Here is a 13302-nt window from a genome sequence, read left to right as displayed (position 1 = left end):
AACAGGAACGGAAACTTGACTACCTTGTGCGAAAAAGAATGAACGAAGTCGTGGGATCGATTCGTATCTGACGACTTATCATCGGAGCTGTTGCAAAGAGCCGGTGTAAAATTTGTGGCGAGATGATCGTTAACGCTCATTTATTTCACATACGAAGAACGCCGATGCTCTTCCTTGCTTATTCGTGACAAAATCTAACGAGTAAAATACGTACGTTGAAACACTCTCAACGATTGCCGGGAAAAAGGAATTAATTGTTACCTCGTTGTCAATCGCGAGATTCCAGGAGGTCGGTGTGTGAGCCGCGTAAAAATGATTCGTTAAACGCGGCGTCGTCGAGAGAGTAAGCGAATAGTTTTTATTGACGACTGATTGATATTCAAATAATAATATGCCGCGATGGCGATGCGCGAAGCGAGTCTTTTTTACTTCGTTATGCGTTACAATAACTCCGCACTTGTTTCGCGGCTGACGGCAAGTAAGACGAGTCCGACGATATCGTTACGGATGAAATTTGAAAGCTGAACCGAATTAATTTTCGTTATTCGTTGTTTACGTAAGTAAGCAAGTGTATCCGCAACAACGTTTTAATCGATGCAGCAAGCGTCGCTTTCTTCAATTCCTTGGAAATAATTTCTTTCGGTCCTCGATGCACGCTTACGAAACTGGGTCTATTTTCTTCCGGGTAAGCAAACGTTCCAATATATAAGATTTTACACGTCTTATCACACGTATTTATCTCTCGTTTGATGAACTTCGGAAATTGAGTAACCTTAGTGTCAATCGGCAGCCTGATAAAAAGTAAAAATAGAAACCAAAACCAGATTTTATAACGAAATTGCGGCAAGTACAGCTCCGTTAATTATTTCGAAAATTCTTCGAGAACTTGAAGAACGAAACGGACGGTATGTATACATATATACATATACATATATATATATATATATATATCCTATCCAAAGTAACAAAACTCTGTACGTGACGTCGAAACGTTTTACCAGCACTATGAAATTGCACGTTTTACGCAATTCAATTTAAATCGAGCGCAACAAGCGCGTGAACAGTTCTCATTTTCCTCCCACGATTCCCGTTACGGTCACGTAATAATAACGTTATGGGACTTTTGCTCTGTATCCGTTTGAAATAAATTGAACTTGACCCGATCTGCTGCGTCAAACTGTGCCAAATAAATCCGGACAAGCTATCATCAATATTATACGTGTGACTGACAAAAGTACAAAAGGTGGAGGTGAAAAAAACTTGATCACCACTCGAATTCCGATCGGTTACGATATGTCCAAAAACCCGAAGATTTTCATCGTCGACAAATATTTAGCGGCAGGCAGAATTTTAGCCATGTTCAATTTTCGACGTCTCTTGCTCTCGATTAAAAATTTCGTTTCAACCGCCGGAAATTCCAGACCTTTTTTGGGTTTTGTAACGTTCAACACTCGCCCAGTGACCTCGTGACACGTCAAGAGATGCGGACAGCAAGTGTTAAGTGGTCAACGCCCTCGCATCGACCGTCTCTCTTCTCGTCCTTCGTTCTTTCTCGCTCCGTTCGTCGCTCGAGCCGAAATTAAATTTTTCCCAAGACTAAATGGTTCGAGCTTCTTACATCGAACTCGTACAAGTGAATTGTCACGTCATCGATCCTCGGCGAAACAAGACTGATAATGCAAAACTTGCAGGTATGTAGATTAATTGCATGAGTAGGTCAAAGCTCTGTACGAATTTGATTACTCTCGATACGTTAGATCTCATCGTTGATATCGTTGTACGGCATATTCACATAGTATTTCACGGATGAAGAGATATGAACCAACCGTACCACCGCATAGGTATCCACCCCGTACATAGCGAGTGAGTTTATGTAAATTTGAAAATGAGAAAAGAGCAATATTTTTTTCAAACCATGACAACACGCCGATAAAATATTCCGCGAGTAGAAGAAGGCATGTAATTTAGCAGAACGCCGTCGGGTGAATAACGATGGATGAAAAATAACGATCCGTGAAGAGTCGAAGCGACATGGCGGCATGCAGCTTGTACGGGGCTGATGGCAAGTGAGAAAGGTTTATCATGGGAACCGACCTGCATGGGGGTCGTAGACTAAGGCTTGCGGTATATGCAACAGCGAGGTTTACTCCGGTCATTGTCAGGCGCGGTGTTTAACTGTGGTAGGAGAGCTGATTGTGTGAGAGAGAGAAGAGAAAGAGAGAGAGAGAGAGAGAGAGAGCGAGAGAGAGTGAAGAGAGCGAGGTGGACGGGACTTGGATGACAAATAACGATAATATATACCCTACGTAGCCATGTGCCAAGCGTCGAGGAGTACAACTTGACGCATGTGTGAGCGAGTACTTGACTCGACGTATGGGCGCCACAAACATTCTGGATGTCAACGACTTTTCAAGTTCACTGCTTCTCGCCGAAGGGGCTTTCGCAATTGGACATAACGAGACCGTGGAAAATTATAAAGCAAACTTTTTCTACCTTTCCTTTTATTTTTCGTTTTTCTTATCTTTTCTCTAATTTTTTTTGTTTCTCTTCTTTTCTTTGTCGTTTCTGTTTTCTTATTCAGGTCCCACGTACTCGAGGAAGAAACGGAAAATAACGGAACGGACGGGTTACGCGTCAGGGTTTTTCTTTTCTTTTCTTTTTTTTTTTTTTAATCTTATTTTTCTTCTTTTCTAGAACGTATGTCAGAAAAATGAAGGAGGAGGAGGAGGAGGAGAGGTGGAGACTGCAGTCGGTTGAAATGTAAATCGAAGCCGACGTGTACGTAGAGTGCAATTACCGCTACACTGCCGTGAAATTATAAGCTTCTGATTTAATATATTCAATTTGAAATTTTCTCTGTGCAATCCTTGACCAGCGAGTCTTACAGCCTGATATTATACGTGAAATGTTGAACCGCACATAACGTCTACCGTCACCGTATGCTCGAATGCTTCGGCAGTCTGATTATTCATTTATTCACTCCTCCGGGCGTCACAGATTACCTAATCCCTATGTTTTCCTCAACCGGGTTCGTTAGCGAAGCTGCATACAAGTGATTGATAACAGAAGGAGCTGACGATCCTTTACGAGTGCAGCCTAAGAAGTTTCGAAAAGTGCTTTCAAAGCATGCGGTGTTACCGGTTTAAAAAGAAAACAAAAAAAAATTAAAATAAATAAATAACGCCAACAATAAGTCCGCGACGATGGATGGATCGGTTGAAAGATCCATCCTGAACAAGGAATACATAGAATTTCATTCGTTTCACCCCGAGACAGCGATGAAAAAAGCTTCTTCAACAATCTGTCGAAAGACACAGACGGACGGATCATTCCACTTGACGTATAACCCGAGTTATTTCAGTCTCCCGTTAACTGCCGCTGCAGCTTCATAAATTTCCTCCAAGGGATCAAAGGTTACAAGAAGATGCGGCGTCTAGAGGGCAACGACGATAAGGGACAACGAGATACGACGGGTTTCAATTCCGCGTCAAGAAAGCCGAGGTGCTTTTTTTTCTTCCTTCCGCACGGTGTATAATTTTCTTTAATACACTTTTTTTCCCCCGAGTATAAGATGCGACGCGTTCGACTTATATCTTCGATCATAAAAATACAAAGATGGTGAGAAAATCGACCGCAAAAGGAGATCTCGTGAATTTTTCTATTTTTTTTTTCTTCCTTCTTTTCACGTTATAATAGGGGGCTCTTTGTACGTAATGGCAAAACGTTCGATAGGCACCTAGATTTATGTACATGTATAAAGAAAAAGTGATACAGCGATGAATACGTCGTCGTCCATTAAAGCCGGTGATTAAAACAAGGCTTCCTCTTCTCACGTGGCGCCAAACGGATTATGACGAACGTTGAGAAAAATTCAAACACAAGAAAAAACTGCAGACTGCACGATGCGCTGCATATACACGCCTTTCATCGCCCAACGTCGGACTTTTTTGTTACGTTGTAAAAATTTTTTCATCTACCCTCTCTCTCATTCTTTCTTACAGCTACTCTCATCTTATTCATATTACGATAATTCTCCGAATTTTTCCAGCTTCTAGAAATCAAAGTAATTTTTTAGGATAATCGCTCTGTTAAGAAAACAAGACGCGTGAATTAGTCGAAAGTTTAAATTTGCGTGAATATTTTGACCGTGGTGTCCGGTAAAAAAAAAAAAAAAAAAAAAAAAAAAAAAAAAAAAAAAAAAAAAAAAAAAAAAAAAAAAAAAAAAAAAAAAAAAAAACCGTAACAAATTCATTTCCAGGACATTTTTAGGTTATTCAAGGACATTCAGGAAAAATAAAAAAACACGAATGCAAAGGGCAGAGGGCACTGTACGCAACCGGTGCGACGTACGAGATATACAATATACGTTATTTCGAAAAACGAAAAACGCGATTCGAGGTGGGAATCCACTTTTTTAAAACAATTACTCAGTAAACACAAATAAATATATCTTCCGCAGCGATCCTTAAGAAAAGAAGATTTTCAGGAAAAAAAAGAGAAAAAAAAAAAAATTCAAGGACATTTTCAGAACCTCAAGGACTTCCAGGACCACTGGACACCACGTTGACGCGACGAGACGATATTTTGTAGAGAAGAGTGAGTGGGCATCGGAAGCCTGCGATGCGATGTGCGAACTACAAGATTTCCAGTCACGAGAAGAAGACCGCTTGACGTAAATGGAAGTCCGTCAGTCTGCATTTGAATGAAGTTGTACAACGTTGAACGATCGCTAATAAATTCCCCAGGGACGATATGTATACCAACCAACGATTTCTCGTTGCGTTTCTTTTCCCCGTCTCCCTTCTTGTTTTAGTTTTTCTCCTCGCCATTGATCGCTTCTCATTTTTCTCCCTCACTGCCATTTTTCTCTCCGATATACCCACCGAGTAAGTACCCGAGTTACACCACCTTTCGTTCCGGTTTTCTCGGTCGACGTCGATCGACAGAGATTTACGATAACAACCATCGCGTCCTGAATAAAACTGCGACCGCACGATCCAACCTCACGCTTGTATAACACAACAACCGTCCATGTAGATCGATAAATCCGAAGCACGCGGACAAATCGCAATCCATGTTACATCCGAATTCGAATATCGAAAAGAGTCGTCTTACAAATCGAACACGACTACGTTCCATTAAATTTCATTCGCTGACCGAATATGAAATGGGAAAATGTTTTTCCTTTCAACCTCGTTAATTTTCCTCCGCACTGCGGCATTACTCGCGGCTCCAACACGTGACGACGAGGTACAAGATTAGTAGAATTCGCGTCGCGCGTTTCGTCGTTCTCAATTTTTGGATTACCGAGAGCATTATGCGTAGGCATATAAATCTGGGCGAAACGTCGGCTTGCCGCTGCGTACGAGGAGACCGGACGCGTGCGTTTCTGCCGGTTCGCACTTTCTTGGCAAGCTTCACCCTAGGCTCGAAGCCGCACATTTTCCGGCATTTGAAACAGCCACGCCGACGAGAGTACTTTGACCTGGAGGTCATCTACGGAGGGAGAGAACAAGAACATTCACTCCGCACGGTAATACGCACGTAAATATACGAAGCATCTTTATTTTTCAGCGAACAATTGCTTTTTCAATCGTTCCAACAGTAACGTTCGACGGTATATTAATAGCGTCCAAACGAAGACGTACGGATTATATTCAACTATACGTCGAATGAAGGAGAATAAAATTTAAATGAAATACAAATTAACGATATTACTCTCCGTTCTTTAAAGAAATTATTTACTCAGAAGGAAATCGTCGCGTTACGAATGTAATACGCGAATTTAATTACTCCGGTATAATGTTTTCTGATCATTCTTTCTTTTTTCACAGTTCTTCGAGGGGGGGAGGTACAACCGGTCGGAGTGAAAAAAAATTCACTCGTTGGAAATAAAAATCCAAAAAGCGGTTCGCGATTAAATTTTTTATTTACAGTCCGTTGCCGTGCAGAATGTTGGGGAAAAAGAAGGGCGAAAAAATCTTCATCGACGAATAAAAACCGTCCGGCGTCCGTGTATAAATATACCAGATACCTATACTATACACGACGTGACATTTGAATGCCGTGAAATTTGGTCGAAGACGATAAGGAGAAACGAATGTTCGCCCGTCGAGTTTAAAGGTAGGATAATAATAAAAGTGCTCGAGTGGAGAGCAGCACCTTTTGGACCAACCTGTTTGGTTTGGCACGAAACTATAAACGTCCGAGTGTTGTTACTGCTGCCAAAAGTTTATCCACGTGGGAAGAAGCCCACGCGAAAAGAAATCCTGCGATTCGCACCGTGCAAGGAGAGAAGCCCGTAAATGGTCTCTAAAGGCGCGGGCGTGACACGTTGAGACTTCTCTTCTCCTTTCGCAAATATTTTATAACTCAATATTTCGCACGTCTCTACATGGCCATTTGAATTTTACCACAAATTTGCTCATTCGCGTACAACAAGTTGCATACGTACATGCGAAGCCGTATATTACACCCTAATCGGTTGTGTCATACGTACAATGGTACAAAAAATATCGCCTGATTACCTAACCGGTGATGTAACGAACGTAAACTTTCAAGCATTAAGCTATTGCGAATGCGGATGCGGATATATATTTTCAAATCTGGCGCCATTTCTCTGTGACTAAAAGTTAACGGTCGGTTGACCGACAGGTACACCATGCAAGTCGTACGTTACACGTTACCTTCGTTTGCATGTTGTTCCGAAAATTGCCGAGCTGATCCGAACCGAGTCGATAGTTTGTTTGATTAATTTACGACAAAAATTGATAAGAGAAACAAATTAATTTCGAGTTCAGAGTGTGATTCAAACGTGAAGACAAACTTTTATATTAAAAGTTCGGTATCAAGCTAATATTTTTTGTCTTACTTAATACTATTTTCATAATTTTTAACAAGCAAAATATGAAGTAATCGTGACTTTCACACTTGCAAAATATTCGCACGATATTTGCGAATACGAATATCAGTAAATACGCGAATGCGATCATTCGTTACATCAGTCTTACCTACATATGTCAGACCATCCTAAGTTTTCTTTTTTAACTCACAGCCGATGAATCGTACGAATTTAGATAATTTTTCACTTGAAACACACTCCGTCATTTTCCCCGGATTTTCAAGTATTTCACCTTCAACTTCTCCAGTCGACAAATATTCGTTGCATTACCATTAGGGCCTGTAGTAAACTGGTAAGAAGGGTAGACGAACACGATGAAACCAAAACGGGCCACGCACTTAAAATAGTTGAAATCACAGTGTAACGCGTCACGCCTCTAAAGAGAGAAAAAGAGAAAAAGAGAGAGAGAGAGAGAGACGCGAATACTGAATGGTATCTTTCAATCTGGTAGGTACTTCAAAAGTTTAATTTTACGAGCCCGAGGTCGATAAGCCAAGTGGATACTATGATACTATTTTTGAAGTGATGTATGTAAGTAACGTAGTAATAACTCGCGAAAGGCACGCAGCATTGATACGCGGTAACATTTCTCTCGAAGTGTACGATATATGAGAAGTAAGTAAGCAAGCAAGTAAGTAAGTAAGTAGCTGTATAATAATATCCATCCACGTTCATGGACCCCAACTCCCAAACTCTCCTGTCGGCGAGTTGTTACAGAGATAAGTAACTATCGAATAACTTCTATTGAGTGCGTGTGTGTGTGTGTATAAAAAATATAATAATGACCGTCAGCTTTCTAATAATCTTTAACACGTGATACTTTTAATGCGGTAATTGCTTGCAGGTATACAGTAGACAAGAAATTTTCAAGCGCAAAAAAACTCACATCGTCGGCTGTATAATACCAGTTTTATACGTATATCCCGAGGGTACGTTCACGGGGATAACGTATCGCATGTCTCGTTATCGGCAAAAAATATCTAACGGATCGAACAACGATGTAACAACGAATATCGGATATACGTTACATATACGTACGATACGAATTTGTTGTGCAATTCTATTTTTATTCAACGTTTCTTGCATTCGTTGTGAGTATCAAGTCCGAAATACGATTATACAAAGTTTCGCGTCGAGTGATGAATTCGGAATGGACGAAAACAAAAATATTTGGTAGGTATTCGAGATAATTAAAATTTCACGATACAAGCAATCCCTTGCCTTTGGAATTCCCACGATTACTGAAAACCGTCTAACGATTACCCGAACGAGTCATTCATCTCTCGAGCTAGTCTCTTCGAGAGATGAATATAAATATGGTAAAAATTTTATAGTAATTTCAGAGCACGACAAATTTCCATTCGTTTATTGCAAGAAATAATGACTGTTTACCGTTTGGCTCAATTAACCGTGTCTCATTACGCTGTATGATAAATTGAAGGGTCTGTATATACATATATATATATATATAAATCATTGGGAGAAATTCTTCCCTAAGCACTACAATAAAAACGTTTTGTCCATTAACCAGCCTATACATCATAAATGTACCGTACACATGACGTATTTATTATATTCGAAGAAACGAAATGTTTAAATACATGCAAACGTAGACGAATAATGAAAATAGCTCGGTGAGAGAGAGAGAGAGAGAGAGAGAGAAAACGCGCGGCGATCGTTTAATCTTGGACTCGGATGTCGCACGGTCCGCAATGTGTAATTCAAAGGTATGCCTGGGCGTGCTTGTACAATATCCGCAGGTCGCACGCTGCACGTCCAACACAACGTGCGTATATCACACGCATCGTATATTAAGAATGATAACGGGCTTTTCGTGTGTTCGTACAAAGCCCGCATTCATTGCACCGCACCGCTGCAAGTCTAAGTTTTATACGTCGGCACGTGGCCAGCATATATTTCTTTTTATCTCTAGCCGTGTATACACGTTGTTATTACCAACGTATACAGCTGGTACAGATATTCCATAACCGCAAACCGTTCGACCGTACATTATAACGTGTAGAGTTTTAAAAGCACGTGCGCAAACCGCTGAACAGTTTCCACGCACGGACTCTTCGACGGTTATAGTTGATAACACGCGTTAAAAAATGCAACCAAACGATCTAAAAATTGTCAAGTGTACCAGGCATATTTACACGTTTGTACCTAATTATTGACCCTTTGATTTTCCATAATTTATAAATTTAGGGCACAAATTGTGATACAATAAAAAAAAAAAAAAAGTAAGGTTAATAACTGGGAAAGTAATCAATAACCGGTACGTTTGCGTTGTGGAATCTAGACGAGGTCGACGACAAACGAGGGTTTGAGAACCTGCGGAGTTAAAATCTTATACACTCCGGGAGGTAACTTCCGTTAACCAGTGCCTCGGGCGATTTGTTTTTCGAACCGATGCCATGTGATTCAGACTAAACAGCGGCGGACGTTTGACGCGGTGCCTCCGAAATGAATGAAAAAAAGTATACACAAATATGTATATGTGTAGGTCTTGACATTCCGAAAAGAAAATCATTTTCACCCTCGGTCAAGATGCGTCTAAGAATCTGGAAGTCTCCGAACTTTCTATAAACCTTCCAGGCCATGATGAGTTGATCTTTTCTCCGACCGTCTTTTCACGCATTCATTCCTAGGAATTCTAATTACTTCATACTACGATGACCTCATCCAGATCCTCCTTACGTTGGTAATTGTTAACATGTGACCAAGGTGAGCCGAATCCAACCTAACCCAATCATGCCACTTGACCGACTTGAAAATGGGCAATAAAGTTGTGCGTTAAACAGAATTTACAATGTTGTTGCCAAACGTGATTTCGTGAGTAACCGATGAGCGGACACGACGAAGGTTGAAATTCCAGAGTGTTATTCGCGCAGAAGACCGAAGTCGATGACTAATAAGGACTTTGGCTAATCACCGCACGGTAGGGAGCATTAATTTTCATTAATTTTCTAATACATTAAGGTCTCCCTGCGGATTACAGGATTTTCCTTTAAGGCTACGAAGAGGCTTGAGTTCCCAAATAATACCCTATTATACAGGTATGAATCGTCGTAGAGTAAGTAACAGCAAAGAAGCTATCGAGGGAAGGCACACCTGCTGCCGTTGTAGATAACTTCAATTCGCTTGCAAGCTGCTGCTGACTGACCCGGTTTTTCTTCGTGATGTTCTTCTTCGCCGTAGCGCTAAATTACAGTCAGCCACGTCAGGGTAGAGTAGATATGTCGCATAGGTAAGTAGGAACGGTAATAACGTGCGAGGACAACTGCGATTACGATGACGGTACGAGGTAAGAATAAGAAAAAAAAAAAAAAAAAACACACGAGTGAACAAGAAACGTACTTGCCAAACTGGAAGGAGACACGTTGGTGACATCATTCGATTCGTAGGCGAATACCTTTTTCGCATAGTATAAATAATACTGTTACAACAGCTGAAGCAAGTACGCCGTGTAACAGTGGAGCTTGCGAATTCGTTACGCAAAAATCTCCGTTATACTCAATTAATAATTTCTTAGACAATCGACTCTCGCTACTCATTCTGCGTAATTAACTGCCATGCTGTGTCGACCGGATAAAACGGTAGTTGAAAAAGCCAAGTACAAGCGCCAAGATATCAAGTTATGCTCGCACGATAGAAGAAGAAGAAGAAGAAGAATAAGAAGAAGAAGACGAAAAAGAATCAGCACTAACACGAGCGAACTCATCGGTCGATTGGTTTGTAAAGTAAATATAAATTACATTCATCATCATCAATCAAGGTAAATGAAGACTTTGAAACAGTCAAGAGAATGCTCGATCGTGAAAACTTTGCATTCCCTTTTGACCGGGTATGATATTTAGTCTGATTTTCCTTACAACTTCGCTGTCATTTAAATGGTTTGTACACTTAATGTGTCATCGGTAAAGTAATCCCTTGAACTCGAAAGCCGTTGATATTTATCTGTCCGTTGAGTGGTTATATTGGCACTAAATGCATTACGGTAAATCCAGTGTCTAAGTTTTCCTGCAACTGTGAAACTCGACCGGTTTCTTCCAAATTCGATGCCAAAAGTGCAGATGCGTGATTATTTCATACTGGTTAACAAATCGACGAACTTGCGAGAGTGAAATTAGCAAAGATTATCGTTTATTCTTATCTCGAGCCTACAACGATGGCACGTAACAGATTCGTTGCATTTTTCTTTCTTCTTTGCGTCCAACCTCTGATGCAATTCTTCGCTGTTAACACCCTCCAGAGACATAGTTTAAATAACGATCGAAAGAAAACGGACTGCGTGTAGCATACCTATATCACGTGGGTACATTTCACGTCGTTTCCGGTTCCACCAACCGACCGAATGAACGAACCCGGTGCGTGTCCAAAGGGTCGAGCGAGGAACCTGCTTTTTCGAAGAAATAAAAAAACCCAAGCCGTAGGTATACCAAGACTTGTCGTTAGGTTGTTATGATTGTTATGGCCATTGCGCCACCGCATGCAGGTACTACGAAATGACAACGAGGGAAGGGTTGTCCTTCCATCACGTCGCGACGGTTCGAAAAGTGTCTCCGCATCGGCATCGCAGCAAGGCCCAAAGCCACGCACGAGACTGAAAGCATCAACGGCAAGATCCTCGATTGTTGCGCGTGTGTGTGTATGTATATATAAACTGTAAAGAAGAAACGTAAACGACCTAGCCAAGGCTGGTTTAAAATTCTGGTCACACGGATTCGTCCTGAGACTTTCCCCGCAATGGTGTTTAGGCGGTGGCTACAGAAGCGACGTTACATTCAACGCCGTAAGAGTGATTCGATCGAAGCGTGTACGAGTACCTTCCAAATGGTGTACCCAACCAGTCAAATAACGCGTAATGAACCCGCGAAGGTACGAGTAGAGATCATCGTCGGTATGGAGTAACCCGTACTTGATGTATGCTGAGTATGGAGTTTCCATACCTGGGAATGGTAGCGAAACACATCGACGGATCGGACATTATTGATGGGCAAAGGCTAGAATGGAATGGAATTAAAAACTTTCAAAGATTATCATCTGATTGCACTGCATCAAAAATTGATTTCTTTTTTTCACCGCGACATGAACACCTTTTCGTTTTACAAATGTCGAAAACTCATATCTTGGATTAAAAATGATATGCAGATATCGAGTCTCCGTCACGAATAAGTGAAATATTGGACTTCCAAGATATTTTTCGTAGGAAAGAAAACAATTGTGCGTAAATGAGGTTGAAATAATTCAAAAGTGCAAAGATATAACGTTAATCAAAATACCATGCAATTGAGATAGAAGAAATAAACAACCCCCTTCCCTTCCCACTTCTATAATAAACTCCGTACCCGAAAAAGTTACAAATTGCCAGCCCTGGTAGAAACCAGTCGAGCAATGACAGTATCAGCGGCACTCGAACGTTCAGCACTGTGTCTGAACATCGCGCACAGAAATCAAAGTGATGACGTATAGATGCGTCATGATGAATAATGAACATGAATAATCCCTCCGACCGCACAGTGCCGACAAGGTTTGGTAAATGGAATCGCCCAAATTTACGCCCATACTTGTATCCTATCACGCGATGATACCTCTAATTGCGGACAATTGTCACCGTTTTGAATTAAAAAAAAAAAAATTCGTCATTTATACCGAACGTGAACGGTCTCCTCAATAATTTGTTGTGTAAAATTTCTACTTATAGATAAGTACTTTATTTCGTACGTTAACTTCAGCCGGAAACACGCTGTATTTTATTCGTTATCAGTAACGATATCGCGATATCGATTTCGTACCGGGTGTTCAAATATAAAACACCAATGATTGACAATTACATCAATTTTCGCTTTCGAAGCCGTAATAGAAAGTCGGTATTCAACTAACTTTGAATAAATTTTTTCCAGTTAGATGGCTCTGTTTAACATTCGGTGAAAGATTCCAGTCCCCTGGATCTCCGTTCGAAAACTTCGAGATTTCACGCAAGAAATCCGAACATTGTTACACTCTTACCGTTCTACGCCAGGTATTTCCGGCATGCGTTGTATTTAATGACCAGATGAGCAGATTTTCACGGTCAAGTGATTCGGCGAAATGTTCGTTGATAAGTGAAACGTGAAGTGAAAATCCGCTCAAGTTTCGATTTCATCGTCTCAAAGTCAACATCCATACGGTATTTAATTCCTGTATAACATATGCACAGGATTAGAAGCGTATCGTCGTTGCATTCGCATAATTCAACAAAAGCTGCGTTAGTCATATTACAAAATTCCAGCCGATTGAGAATATCCTTGAAAACTGATAACGAAGCTGAAAATAAAAACACAACAGCGCAGCCTTACTGCGGGCTTTGTTAAATAGGCTAAAAATACTGCAGGTTAATACATAAAAATGGTTCAATC

The 13302-nt window shown here is 40.8% G+C and overlaps 1 protein-coding gene and 1 long non-coding RNA gene across 13 annotated transcripts in view; one reads left to right on the top strand and one right to left on the bottom strand.

Annotated features, from left to right (window-relative positions):
• The window catches only part of LOC124177529 (microtubule-actin cross-linking factor 1), a 173375-nt gene that overhangs the window by 96585 nt on the left and 63488 nt on the right, over nt 1-13302 (bottom strand). The gene's annotated exons all lie outside the window — the stretch shown is intronic.
• On the top strand, nt 2804-4767 carry LOC124177534. 2 transcript variants are annotated; one of them, XR_006869623.1, is made up of 2 exons: nt 2804-4398; nt 4529-4767. It is a non-coding gene; the product is annotated as an uncharacterized LOC124177534 (long non-coding RNA). The 2 variants fall into 2 exon arrangements; XR_006869624.1 differs by having other exon boundaries at nt 4518-4767.

The sequence above is a fragment of the Neodiprion fabricii genome, chromosome 3 (genome assembly GCF_021155785.1).
Source record: "Neodiprion fabricii isolate iyNeoFabr1 chromosome 3, iyNeoFabr1.1, whole genome shotgun sequence".
In the NCBI taxonomy this organism is placed as follows: Eukaryota; Metazoa; Arthropoda; class Insecta; order Hymenoptera; family Diprionidae; genus Neodiprion; species Neodiprion fabricii.
Note: the sequence above shows the minus strand (reverse complement) of the source record. Positions and strands in the feature narration are given on the sequence as shown.